Source organism: Misgurnus anguillicaudatus, chromosome 5 (assembly GCF_027580225.2).
Source record: "Misgurnus anguillicaudatus chromosome 5, ASM2758022v2, whole genome shotgun sequence".
Taxonomy (NCBI): Eukaryota; Metazoa; Chordata; class Actinopteri; order Cypriniformes; family Cobitidae; genus Misgurnus; species Misgurnus anguillicaudatus.
In genome coordinates, this window is record NC_073341.2 from 10,126,976 (window position 1) to 10,140,995 (window position 14,020).

General features: G+C 38.8%; 2 long non-coding RNA genes across 4 annotated transcripts; one reads left to right on the forward strand and one right to left on the reverse strand.

Moving 5' to 3' along the window:
• Positions 1–3,411: 3,411 nt before the first annotated feature.
• Positions 3,412–12,322, forward strand: LOC129445035 (uncharacterized). Of its 2 annotated transcripts, XR_012369548.1 has the most exons (3): positions 3,412–3,615; positions 11,367–11,473; positions 11,553–12,322. It is a non-coding gene; the product is annotated as an uncharacterized lncRNA (long non-coding RNA). The 2 variants fall into 2 exon arrangements; XR_008644686.2 differs by lacking the exon at positions 3,412–3,615 and having other exon boundaries at positions 10,985–11,473.
• LOC129445956 (uncharacterized) lies at positions 3,761–8,909 on the reverse strand. 2 transcript variants are annotated; one of them, XR_012369547.1, is made up of 4 exons: positions 7,758–8,909; positions 7,258–7,345; positions 6,914–6,996; positions 3,761–5,204 (listed from the first exon to the last, which is right to left on the reverse strand). It is a non-coding gene; the product is annotated as an uncharacterized lncRNA (long non-coding RNA). The 2 variants fall into 2 exon arrangements; XR_012369546.1 differs by lacking the exon at positions 7,258–7,345 and having other exon boundaries at positions 7,758–8,874.
• Positions 12,323–14,020: the final 1,698 nt, after the last annotated feature.

Sequence of the window (14,020 nt, forward strand, 5' to 3'; positions counted from 1 at the left end):
TGAGGGGGGCACCTTTAACTTCTCACTGTGCCCTTTACACATAAGCACATCAATTAAATCAAAACAAACCAAAAACAAAAAGGAAAAGGAGGGATATTAATATCCCTCTTCAATAAACAAAATAACTCAATAAATTAGAGTTAATAAAATACAAAAATAAATCAAAAAACATTAAACAAAAAGAACAACCTTTAGCACTCGAATATCACAGTAAAAGAAAAGCAACAAAACTAAAGAAGCAATCACGTTCAATAAGCTTCAATCACACACACACACTAAATTACAGGCAAAGCAACAGCGCCTCTGGACGATACTTCCCACGAAGCCCTGACTGTACGAATATTAATCGCCCATAGACGCAACAAGTCTGTAATGAAGTTAAAAATAGTAACACATTAAACAGTGTACATGCAAAATGTTTATTATGTTTTAAAAACACGTACCGGTTGAATGAGCGATCCGGAAACACAGATAATACAAGGATAAGGCAGAAAGCTGCAGGCTCGTTCTGTCAATCTGGGATTAGCGTGTACAGGGAACAGGAGCCGCTGATACGAGACAACACGATCTATAATAGAATTAACAGTATCATACAACCTAACATTTGGAACTATTGCACGGTTAAAACTCTAAAACCACGTACCGTATGTGTGCCATCTCCCCACAAATCACGTACACAGCACTCTGTGCACCCGTGGGCTCACTTACATAAAGAGATCTCACAGCGCACAACGGCACCGGGTAACATCTGGCAACGGTCGGCACTGTTAAAGTCTCCTGCAGACTCACTTCAAACTATACACAAACAGACGCATTCTAATTACACATGCAGTCTTTACACGAAAACGCATTATAGCGGTTTCACTTACCTATCGAGAGGGAACTAGTGATGTTACATTTGAAGCGAGGCTTTGGAGCTTGTGTTGAGCAAAAGTGGGCGTGGCAGATGAAGCTTTGATTCGAAGCTTGTGTTGGTAACGTTATAATCACGTGACCAATGACAAACGAAGCTACACTTTCTGCTCAGTCACGTGCGCGCTTCGCTTTGCGTGTCAGAAGGTTCGAACCCTAGAGGTTATTTGCCTTATTCACATCTTGGTTTCACATAATACTGTATATATAGTATTGTATTTACTTATACTTGTGTGCGCGTGTGTTATTATGTGCGTGTGAACATTATTCTGTACAATACAGTATTGAATCATATGAATATTAAAGGAATAGTCTACTCATTTTCAATATTAAAATATGTTATTACCTTAACTAAGAACTGTTGAATCATCCCTCTGTCATCTGTGTGTGTGCACGTAAGCACTGGAGCGCGCTGCTACGCTACGATAGCATTTAGCTTAGCCCCATTCATTCAATGGTACCATTCAGAGATAAAGTTAGAAGTGACCAAACACATCAACGTTTTTCCTATTTAAGACGAGTAGTTATACGAGCAAGTTTGGTGGTACAAAATAAAACGTAGCGCTTTTCTAAGCGGATTTAAAAGAGTAACTATATTGTATGGCGTAATAGCACTTTTGGGAGTACTTCGACTCGGCGCAGTAACACCCTCCCTCTCCCATTATGAGAGTGAGAAGGGGAACGGACTTTTCAGGCGAGTCGAAGTACTCCCAAAAGTGCTATTACGCCATAAAATATAGTTACTCTTTTAAATCCGCTTAGAAAAGCGCTGTGTTTTATTTTGTACCACCAAACTTGCTTGTATAACTACTCGTCTTAAATAGGAAAAACGTTGATGTGTTTGGTCACTTCTAACTTTATCTCTAAATGGTACCATTGAATGAATGGGGCTAAGCTAAATGCTATCATAGCGTAGCAGCGCGCTCCAGTGCTTACGTGCACACACACAGATGACAGAGGGATGATTCAACAGTTCTTAGTTAAGGTAATAACATATTTTAATACTGAAAATGAGTAGACTATTCCTTTAACTCATACTGGAATTTATCGCCACACTTTAATGAGTAAATACATTTATTATATTGACCATTCACACACATGTTGTCTAAGCTTTATTTGTACACATAATATTAATATTCAGCTGAATTTCATCAGCTTGTTGCTTCATTGATGGAGCTTTTTCCAGAAGCAACTGCTATATGTTTTATTAACCAAAAGATGGCGCTGTTTTCGACACCCTCGTTGAGGCTTCGAATCATGGTTCGAAACAGTAAGAGAAGTATCGGTGCTTCATTCGAAGCTTCATTTCCCCATCACTAGAGGGAACACGTCAACCAAGCTCCAGTCGCAAGGTGTGTCCAAATAACAACTCTAGACAAGGAAAATACTAATAAGACACAGCACACTACAAACCCTCAACCAACATAACCAACACATACCTGACCGGCGACTCGAGATGACGCAGAAAGGGGGCGTAACGCATCACACCATACTGCTTCGCAGTCAAATTTATACATCCCCCTGCCCAGTGATAGGCTGATCAATGAACACAACGACCAACCAATCCAAGAGCAGGACGGGCTTTGCCAATCCTGTCACACTGAGGTAAAACGACAATAAAATGCCATCGAGTCATTTCTTAAGACATTTTCATTCAGAAGCACATTTATATTACAGCTCTGTTTCTATAACAGACCGGCTAAAAAATATTTGGAGCAAAAAACAGCCGGTTGCATCCCTTACAAAAGTTAAAAAACGGGTTTTACTACACTTTAAACAAAAAAGCATTGTCTGTTACAGAAACCATGGTTAAAGCAATATGGCAATCAATACGCCATGAAACTAACGTTATACTACTAAAAAAAGAAATGATTCATTTTCGTAAGGGATCATGCTGTTGGTGCTGTTTAGTATTCAAGTAACTTGCGATGTTTTTCTTCGTTTATGATGGCTTAAAAACGCGTGTTGGCATCGGTAACAGTTAATTAATGGAACAGGTGTAACGGACAAAAACTAGACAACAGCGTTTTTGAACAAGTATTTGTAGAAAACGTGGCTGATAGTTTACTGTGTGTAGAGCTTAAAGACACTTTGTAGCAAATAAAACATTACACAGAGATATATATTTTAAAACGTACCTCTCGTGTCTGTCCGCACTCAGCAGTGGCACCTGTCGACCATTGAAATTCAAAATGCGTGACGTGAGCCCGATTTTAACCCATCTGTCTAGGTTGTTATAGAAATAACCCAATAAAAGCTACGAATAACCCAACACAACAACCCAATATGTTTAACCCACCTGTTGGGTAAAACAAATAACCCAACGGTTTTTAGAGTGTATGAATCTCAATCATGGTAACAATTGAATGAAAAACGTCATGCTGCAATGCATGCTGGGAATTAACAAATTACAAATCTCATCCAGGACTCCCAGCATGCACTGCAACATGGATAAATAATGAGAATTTTACAATTTTCTTTGTCACCATGGTTGAGATTCATACACTCTAAAAACCGTTGGGTTATTTGTTTTACCCAATAGGTGGGTTAAACATATTGGGTTGTTCTGTTGGGTTATTCCTAGCTGGTATTGGGTTATTTCCATAACAACCCAGAGAGTTGGGTTAAAATCGGGCTCACGTCACGCATTTTGAATTTCAACGGTTGACCGGTGCCACGGCTGAGTGCGGACAGACACGAGAGGTACGTTTTAAAATATATATCTCTGTGTAATGTTTTATTTTTCTACAAAGTGTCTTTAAGCTCTAACACACAGTAAACTATCAGTCACGTTTAAATAAGTGTACAAAAACGCTGTTGTCTAGTTTTTTTTCCGTTACACCCCAGCAAACATAAGGTCAGCGGTCCACCGGCGGCAAAGTTGGCGGTCCACTGGCGGATGCCGTCAGCGGCTCGCCGGAGTTTTGCCCATCGTTTTTCCAGCGGACCACCAGCGGCAGCCGCTACTTTTTCGACGGAGGTCCGCTGTCGGACCGCTGCCCCAGATAACATAAGGCCAGCGGACCAGCGGCGGTCAACCGGCGGATGCCGCCAGCGGCTCGCCGGAGTTTTGCCCATCGTTTTTCCAGCGGACCACCAGCGGCAGCCGCAAAGGTTGGAGGTCCGCTGTTGGACCGCTGCTCCAGCTAACACAAGGCCAGCGGACGAGCGGAGGTCCGCCGGCGGATGCCGCCAGCGGCTCACCGGAGTTTTACCCATCGTTTTTCCAGCGGACCACCAGCGGCAGCCGCAAAGGTCCGCTGGTTTATACTGGTAATGGTTGCTAGCTGCCCGGTCGGTCCGTGGTTCATAATTGTTTAATCACGCTAACCAAATGTCTTTCAACACAATAATAAACAATTTACATCAGCAACTGCAAATTTATTATTGTCAGTAAACAGAATAAATATTCAAATGCATATACATATCACATGCATTAAAACCAACATGACTTCCAAATAAAAACAACCAGTTTACACCTTTCTGTACCCATGCAAAGTTATCCATGATTTTACCATCATTTGCAGTAACACATGGTAAATATAAAATCACAACAATAATAAAGAATAAACATTCTCTTACAACAGCATAGGTTTATAGTACTACATTTTAGTAACCACAAACTTTACCATGATTTAAAAATATATGGTTACCATGCTTTCACTCCAGCATTAATATAATACTACTATACTGCCCAACAAAGCCAAAGCGCAGTAACTATGCATTTGGTCAAAATTGAGGTAAAGGTTGAAATGGGCTTTGTGAGATCTGTTGTCTTGTGACAAAGTCTCCTGGTTTAATTTTGTCCCATCAGAGAAATGTGTTTGCCAAAATTGCAGTAACAAGTTTGACTGGCTGGTGTAAAACACTTTAAGAACTTTTTTCTCGATTTTAGTGTTTGCGTAGTTACTGCACTTAGAAACTTTTTCAACCCACTTTGTGTTGTTACAATGTCTGTAATATGTAGATTAACAATATTTGGATGATGCAAACATCATTTTGGCAGAGTATTGTGGACAAATAAATGGAAATAAATCAGTAAAATTAGCTAAAGAATATTTTTTTCAAATATAAACATATATTGTGTTTGTAACAATATTAAGTGGGTTGAAAATCTGTAGGGTTGCGCTTTGGTGCAGTAATTACAATATGTTACATTTGGCAGTTGTGTATGTCCATCTGTAGATGCCATCATATAATGTCTTTGTGAGTGTTTACGTCATCTGAAGTCTTCACAAGTGAGGCTGGATCCAAACAGAGCCGTAAGCTCTAGTTATCTTATGATGTGTATCCTGATGGACAAAAACAGAAAAGCAAAATGAGAAGGATTAGGATTGCTGCTGTTCATATTATTTCAAGCAAAAGCTCATTTGGGCATTTTATTATTTAATTACTGACTAACAAAGTCATAAGATGTATTTGTGTATGTGAATGCTTGTCTTAGAAGAGGTGTTTTTTCTAGATTTAGACTGCATGGGAGAATTTAGGAGTAAAATGTGAAAAAGCCTTGCCTTTTTATTGTATTTTATTAAAGAGCAATTATGGTCCGACTCATGATTTTACATTTACTTTGGTGTGTAAGTATGTATTAGTACATGTTAACGATATGCGTAAACAATGAGTAACAATGACTTTGTATTGCGTGAGGCTGCCTGAACCTCCATGTCATTTCTGGCTTATAACAAATACCACAACAATGCCTAAAAGCTGCTGTGTGACAGGGTGTGGAGCTAACATAGCCTGGCTCCGCCCTCCTACGTGCTTCCGCTTAATTTTCATTTAGCTTCAGTACAATGTCTGGGACTGCTGTGTAAAGTTTCGTTTTCTCCTGCAAAAATCTGCAGGACCAATCAGCGAACAGAGGTCGTGCGTCAGTTTGAGTTGTAATTCAGTAATGGCAGCGGAGAGAGACGTGAGAAAAGCTATTCAGTCCGTTGTTGCAAAACTGCCGAATACACATAAGTTAAAGCCGGAGCAAGAACAATGTTTGCTAAGTTTTGTTGGTCTGATCATTCAAACTTGTTGTTTCCAGACAATTTTGGCGCATGACATACGTCACGACCACACGTTAACAATTGCCTATGGCAGATCCTGAGTGACTCTGGGCAGATCCAATAGTTTTAAACTTCAACAGAAGACCCTCCTTAACGAAAGTAACACTTTTGCAATGGAGCGTGGCCAGACTCCCTGTACAAATGAAATGAATGTACGAGAGTCTGGTTGGACCAGGCTTGAGCTAACAAGCCAAAAACCCAGAAATAAGATTTTATAAGCTGTTGACACAAAAAAAAACTAGCGTTTCAAAGACACAAAACTGGATACAGGCAACTTGTCATAGTACTACTATAATTAGAACTATGCCCAGTGGCCCACTGTAGGGATACACAATCAGCGATCCACTTTTGTCTCCTTAAACGCTGAGTTTTATAGCTTGGTACTAAAAACTTATTTCTGGGTTTTTCAACGTGTTAGCTGTAGACTCTGTCACGCAGCAGCTTTCAGGCACTGTTTTCATCTTTGGTTATAAGCCAGAAATGCAATATAAAGTAAATTGAGATGGTTGGATTGTTTTCCCCCGGTGGGCGTGGTTTTCAAATAATGCGCTGTCTCTATAATTGCTCCCGCTTTTACTCATGGCCTACACATTAACTCCTGTCAGCATTGCATTGTGACCAAATCTTTCAAACAGGAGCGTCACATTTCCGGCTGACGTCAGACATATTCAGGCCAATCACAACGTACATATTAGCTGGCCAATCAGGGACACAGCGCATTTCAGATCGATGAGTTCTGTACAAAATCAATGCGTTTGAGGAAGGGAGGAAATCTAAAGCTATAAAAATGTATGTGTTTTTAACCGTACACCACGCAAACACATTGCATGTTATACCAAATACACAAAATAACATTGTTTTTTACCAATGAATTTGGATGCACTTTATAAATAAACCACAACCTTAAACCTGTAAACAGCAATGTATTAGTTTGAGGTTGTACTTACTAGTTATGAGATTCATAGCACCTTAGAGATGTTTTCTGACAGGTCTGCTTCGACTCTGCTGCACGGATATCAGCCTGGAAAATCTACAAACATAACATGCAATTTGTCACAAAGCAATCAATATTGATTAAAAGGATGTGAAACACTGAAAAGAAAATTGAAGTATACAAAATATAACAGAATCTATGTTTTTAGGTTTACTTGTTCATTTAATATTGCTCATATGGTGCATCTCACGTTTGGATGTTAAAACCTTCCTGGAATAATTGCTATAAACGCAGAAAAATGACAAGATTCATGGTAATATGTTGTGAAAAAAGTAAGTTAATATGCTCTCAACCTGCCTGAGTTTACATCTCTGTCTGTGGCTCCCTTCAGAAAATTTTGAAATCTTCAGCTTTTCTTCTATTATAGAGGTTATTTTGATCACTCCTAAAATAAAATAACAACTTTTTGTATATATATGTTTACGATAAAACATGTGTTTGTACTACTTTCACCAAATACTCACGCTATATGAAAGTTTTTTCACCGTTTAACTGTGCAGTACATTGCATATTTTAGGCTAAACAAAGTATGTCAATAATGAATTGACAACCTGAACAAAGCTTTCACATCATCTCATCAACACACGAAGTTTATTTTTAAAAAGCCAAAACTTAATAAACAATGCAAAAGCTATAGTCACACTAACATTATCACTTTTGAAAAGCGTCCACATGCTATCAGACTTTCTCTAAGACAAAAAACATTTCTATGAAGTAAATATTCAACACAAGCGTTTCTGTTACGTGTCAATAATAGTTTTGTGTATTATTTGTGTATTTTGAGGGACTAAACTTACCTGAAAACAGTAAAGAAACCCGTGAAAGAGGAGCTTCGTCAGTCCCACCTCATGGTAATCCGTATTGAGAAAGAAGGCTGTTCGACTTCCTGCTTGCGGCCCCGCTAGAATTGACAGACGGGTGACGTTAAAGTGCCGCGAGAGCGAGACGAAATTACACTTCGTATGAGTTCTCGAATCGTTCTCGCGGTACTTTGACGTCATGCAGCTGTCGGTTCTTGCAGCGCCGCATGAAGTCGAACAAGCCAAAAAGGGCACGTGTTCGGCGCGCACAGCACACGCGTCATGGCAAATTCACACATTGACATAATCACTACAACAATTTAAAATCTCCTCAAATGATTATGAAATCACAAACTCGTTTTGTTGTCTATAAATGTCCAAATTACCACGCCTGCACGTGGACTATATTGTATTAAACACTATCTCTCATTTTTTATTCTATCCTTAAAATTCTTTTAAACTGAAATATTAAAAAATATGTATGCATTTCGTTAAATAAGCCCTATATGCAGTCTCATATTGCTTTTCATGTATTTTCTTAAGATTTTTATAATTCTTAGTTTCAGTAGAAAACTAGCAGTTTGCCACTGGTGTACCAACGGTGGTCCAGCAGGGGCAAGCCGCTGGTGGCTTGCCACCCAAGAAACGCCGGGAGACAGACAGCTTTTTTACGTTGGTCGGTTTGCCGAAGGTGCCCCGACGGTGGTCCGACCGCGTCAAGCTGCTGACTTTGTGCCACCCAAAAACCGCCGGCGAACCGCCAGGTCATTGTTTGCTGGGGCGGTTTGCCACTGGTGTACCAACGGTGGTCCAGCAGGGGCAAGCCGCTGGTGGCTTGCCACCCAAGAAACGCCGGCAGACCGACAACTTTTTTACGTTGGTCGGTTTGCCGAAGGTGCCCCGACGGTGGTCCGACCGCGTCAAGCCGCTGACTTCGTGCCACCCAAAAACCGCCGGCGGACCGCCAGGTCATTATTTGCTGGGGCGGTTTGCCACTGGTGTACCACCGGTGGTCCAGCAGGGGCAAGCCGCTGGTGGCTTGCCACCCAAGAAACGCCGGCAGACCGACAACTTTTTTACGTTGGTCGGTTTGCCGAAGGTGCCCCGACGGTGGTCCGACCGTGTCAAGCCGCTGACTTCGTGCCGCCCAAAAACCGCCGGCGGACCGCCAGGTCATTGTTTGCTGGGACCTGTTCCATTGATTAACTGTTACCGATGCCAAACGCGTTTTTAAGCCATCATAAACGTAGAGAGACATCGCAATTTATTTTAATACTAAACAGCACCAACAGCATGGTCACTTACAAAAATGAATAATTTCTGGTAACACTTTATTTTACGACCCGCAAAGTACCGCGTAATTAAACCGAATTTACAGCGTACCTATTTGTAACAACAGAGTACCTCTGCAGTGCGTACTTGTGGGTATAGGGGAATGGTATTTTAAGTTTGGGTAATAAGGGGGTAAGAATATGAAGAATTATAAATTATTTATGCTCTGGGTGTTTTGTGGCTGCAGGGTGCCTATTGTAGTATTACGGGGTATGTATGACTTAGTCAAGTCTATGAGGAAATTGTTTTATTTTATTTTTTTATTTTATTGTGAATTTTCATATTGACTACTGAATGTTGTATACAGTCGATGCCTACGAGCCACATCGGCAAATAAATATAACAGCACATCACTTTTATTTTAGTAGCCTATATTACTTGCTTTTAATAACAAAAGTCCAGCTGATTTAATGTGGTTATCTTTTTTTTAAGGTAAGTACAATAAAAATAGCAACTTATTCCCTTTTTACCAGGAAACTCTCACATTTGCGGACATATTTGAAGTGGTGCTTTGCAATTTATTTACTTTTATTTCAAATGACACAATAATGACCACAAAGCAGCACGCTATTTGTTTATTTTTAATAGGTGTTATCATTGGTAAAATTAAATAAGTATTTTAGCCAAATATAATTTATGCAATGGCAAACCAGAATGAAACAACAGCAGATATCAGCTCCTGCTAAAGCAAAAGACGACTACAGGCGTAGGCTACTGCGCAGGTGTAGAGCGCGCGGCCGTCTGCAGGAGGTTTGCTGGAACGCGATCCTGAGGTGAAATTTCTTTAAGAGGTTTTAAAAACTTTCTACACTGTGGAGTACGGCTGCGAGTGATGTCAGCAGGATCCGCATGCTGGATAAGGTGACTGGTTTTGTTAATACATGACTAAAGCATTTCAAACAATGTGTTTTCAAGAAAGTTGCCAGCTAACTGTAGCAGGTTAGCTAGCACATACGTTAGCCTAAAGTTATTAACTGGCTCAAAAAACTCTGTTTCTGTCAAGGCACAGTGAAGGAATGTTTACTTAAGGCTTTCATTTATGTTTTTTATATGTAATGCAGAACAGCATTTGTGAGACGAAATCAACTCATCATCCGAGTGGACAAGAACACCAACAGAGGAAGCCAGCCGCAAAAACAACGAAAAATTGTCATGACTTTATTTGAAATAAAAGTTATGTGATAATAAACATTAAGTGTTGACTTAATTATAGTGTTTTAAACATGTTTTGAAATAAGTTTTAAAATAAAAATAACAATATTCTGTATGTTTATGGTATTTACCCTATAACATTTATAACAAGAGGTGAACAAAGCACCACTTTAGTTTACAGCCCGCAAATATGAGAGTTACCTGTTACATACACAGTACAAGCGGGGAATAAGCCCCACTTTAATTTACAGCCCGCAAATATATAGTTACCTGGTAACTCCTGTATACATATACAGATCAAAGAGGTACAAGTTGCTATTATTTTTATTGTGTGTTATATTTTATTTGCCGACGTGGCTTGTAGACATCAACTGTAGGGTATACAAAACACTTCATCAGCAAATAAGAAAAAAAAACATATTACACATAGATCATATTACCCATAGACATAAGTCATACATACCACGTGGTATTGCAGTGGGTGCCCTGTGGGTGTGAAATACTTGGAGAATAGTTTTCCATATATTCTTGCCCCCTTATTACCCCAAACTCAAAATACCATTCCCCCACACCTACAAGTACGCACCGTAGAGGCACTCCGCCGCTACAAATAGGCACGCTGTAAACTCGGTTCAACTACGCGGCACCTTGCGGGTCGTAAAACAAAGTATTACCTAATTTCTTCTTTTAGTAGTATAACGTTAGTTTCATGGCGTATTGATTGCCATATTGCTTTAAACCATGCTTTCTGTAACAGACAATGTTTTTTGGTTTAAAGTGTAGTAAAAACCGTTTTTTAACTTTTGTAAGGGATGCAACCGGGTGTTTTTTGCTCCAAATATTTTATTTTGGCGGTCTGTGTTATAGACACAGAGCTGTAATATAAATGTCATTCTGAATGTAAATGTCTTAAGAAATTACTCGATGGCATTTTATTGTCGTCTTACTTCAGTATAATCCCTGACAAAGCGCTGTTTAATCCTGCACGTACTGTTTACTGTAACCCCTGTAACGGTTGAATTTGCAATTCAGCGCCATCTACTGTCAAAGTAGAGTATTTATTCAGCGTGCCAGATGTGTTTGCTTTGAGATTTAATTAATTATTATTTTCTTTAAATGTAGACATTCTTGGAGATGTTGCATTAAAAACCTTATAAAATGGCCAGCAAGATGATTCAGCCTTCCTACAGTACCAAGAGGCAAAGCAAACATTTATTAATTTGCAACCTGTAAGTATCATTTATGACACTTAGTTTTTTTATCCTGTTTATGTGTGCATATTTACATTGTGTTAAATTCTGTCTTAAGGTCAGAAAACAAACATAATTCAGTATTTGGAGGAGGAGGTATGACGAAGACCCCATGTCCTCCTATGGGATGAATTCGACTAATCACAAGCCTTTGTTATCGTGGGGAGGCATGGCCCAGGAGCAAGACCAGCAGTTGACACATGCTTTAATTTTTTTTTTTTTACATATTATACAGAGTATCCCAAGCCTTTCACTACTGTTAAGTAGTTTCTGTAACACACAATACATTTTGTACCATGTGATGTTTCCTGAACACACTGTCACCTGCTTAAAGGGACAGTTCCCCCCAAAATGAAAATTGTCATAATTTTCTTCCTCTCCTGTCGTTACCAACCTGTACACATTTTTTTGTTCTGATGACCACAAAGGAAGATATTTTGAGTAATGTTTGAAACCAGACAGATTGTGGGCCCCATTGACTGTCATAGTAGGAAAAAAGAATACTGTGGGGATGAATGGGGCTCGTGATCGGTCTGATTTCAGGCATTCTTTGAAGTGTACCTTTGTGGTTATCAGAGTAAAGACTTATATACAGGTTTATAACAACATGAGAGGGAGAAAATGATGACAAAATGTGTGAACTATGCTTTTAAGCAGTTTTTAGTTGGATAAGATTGAGTAGATTTGTTTTGTTTTTATGTTTTTGTTTATTTATGTATGTATATATTTATGTATGTGTGTATGTATTTATGCTTCTATACATGTATGTATTTATACATTTAAATGCAGGTGCAAATGACTAAATGAAAATAAAGCATTATAAATGTATTTGTAAGTTTTGTATTATTTATTTATAAAGCAAATAATAGTAATAAATAGGAATAATAATAATAATAACTAGAAAATGCACTTCCGGAGGAACCGCAAAAGTGTGCTTGCTCTGGTGCGGTCACTAACGTGATTTGTGAAATGTTACATTTTAGAATGTTTTTTATCTTGTGCATCCTCGCATTGGAGTCCCAAGTTCATGTACAAAGTTTGGTTTCAATACGTGAAAGCATTCCTGACACACACACACACACACACACACACACACACACACACACAGAAATATATACAGGCTTGTAACCAGGGGTGCTTTCAGCATTTAAGGACATCCGGGGCTTAGCACAGACCATTTTATGTAAATACAGGGATAGCTAGCTAGCCTAGAACCAACTATAACGGCTGTGCTGCACATGTTCAGGGTTCGACATTAAGACTTGTCCGCTTGTCCGGGAGAAGTGGATTTTTTGTAGGACAAGTGTAAGAAAAAATTAGTTGTCCGACTCCTCTATGAAAAATCCCTTGCTCTGCCACTGATTATCAAAACACAAAAAATACATTATATTATAAAACTTTACCCGGACAAGTGACTTTTGTGCATGGACAAGTGAAACACAAATTTACTTGTCCGAAGGACAAGTTCCTCAAAAAGTTAATGTCAAGCCCTCAGTGTTTTCTTATTACATTTTTTTAGAATTGTAATTTAAATAATTTTAATTTTTGAGTGAACAATCCCTTTGAAGTGCCATATTTTACACAGTAATTTTGTACATAATATACCAAAAATCCTTTAGTACTTAAGATAATCTTAAAAACATGAGACTTAAAGGTGCAGTGTTTAAATTTTAGCGGCATCTAGTGGTGAGGTTCCAAATTGCAACCAAAAGCTCAGTTCACAGCTCACCCCTCGCTTTTGAAATGCATAGAGAAGCTACGGTAGCCACCACAGGACAAACATGTCATGATTTTGTCCATTAAGACTGTAGAAACATGGTTGCACAAAATGCCGACTTCCATGTAAGGGGACCCTCTGTGTATGTAGATAAAAACATCTCATTCTAAAGTAATAAAAACATAACGGCCATATAAGAGCCATATGAAAGGTCTTTATACACCCCTGATAATATAGTTTTGTATATTATTTTGCATTTCTGTCAAGAGATCCTTCTAAAAATTACACACTGCACCTTTAATGTAGGCCAGAGTTCACGTCACAAAAAGCAGCAGATATAAGCTGCATTTTATTGATCATAAGCTCATTTTTAAAATAAGCGATAGGAAAGAGCGACAGCAGCACTGATAGCCTAATATCGTTTCATTTCTTTACTATTTATGAATATGATTGTGTGTTGAGCGTCTACGACAGGGCTATTCAATTAGTTTGTCATGAGGGCCAGAGATATATCAGTGATGATGACGACATATACATTTAAACATACTCATGTTGTATTTTGAAACTGCATAACAACAAAATAAGTGCATTGTACAATATACTTTTTCTACAAACATGTATTTTCAAACTGCATACAACAAAACTTGTGCATTGTAATATGACCAAGTAGGCTTTATCTACATCCAGACATGTTTGTATTTTGTATTTTAAAACTGCATAACAACATAAGTGCATTGTAAGATACCCGAGTTCTATTCTTATTCTACATTTAAAGGTGTAAATAAGAGCCATATCTACTCACTTAAGTA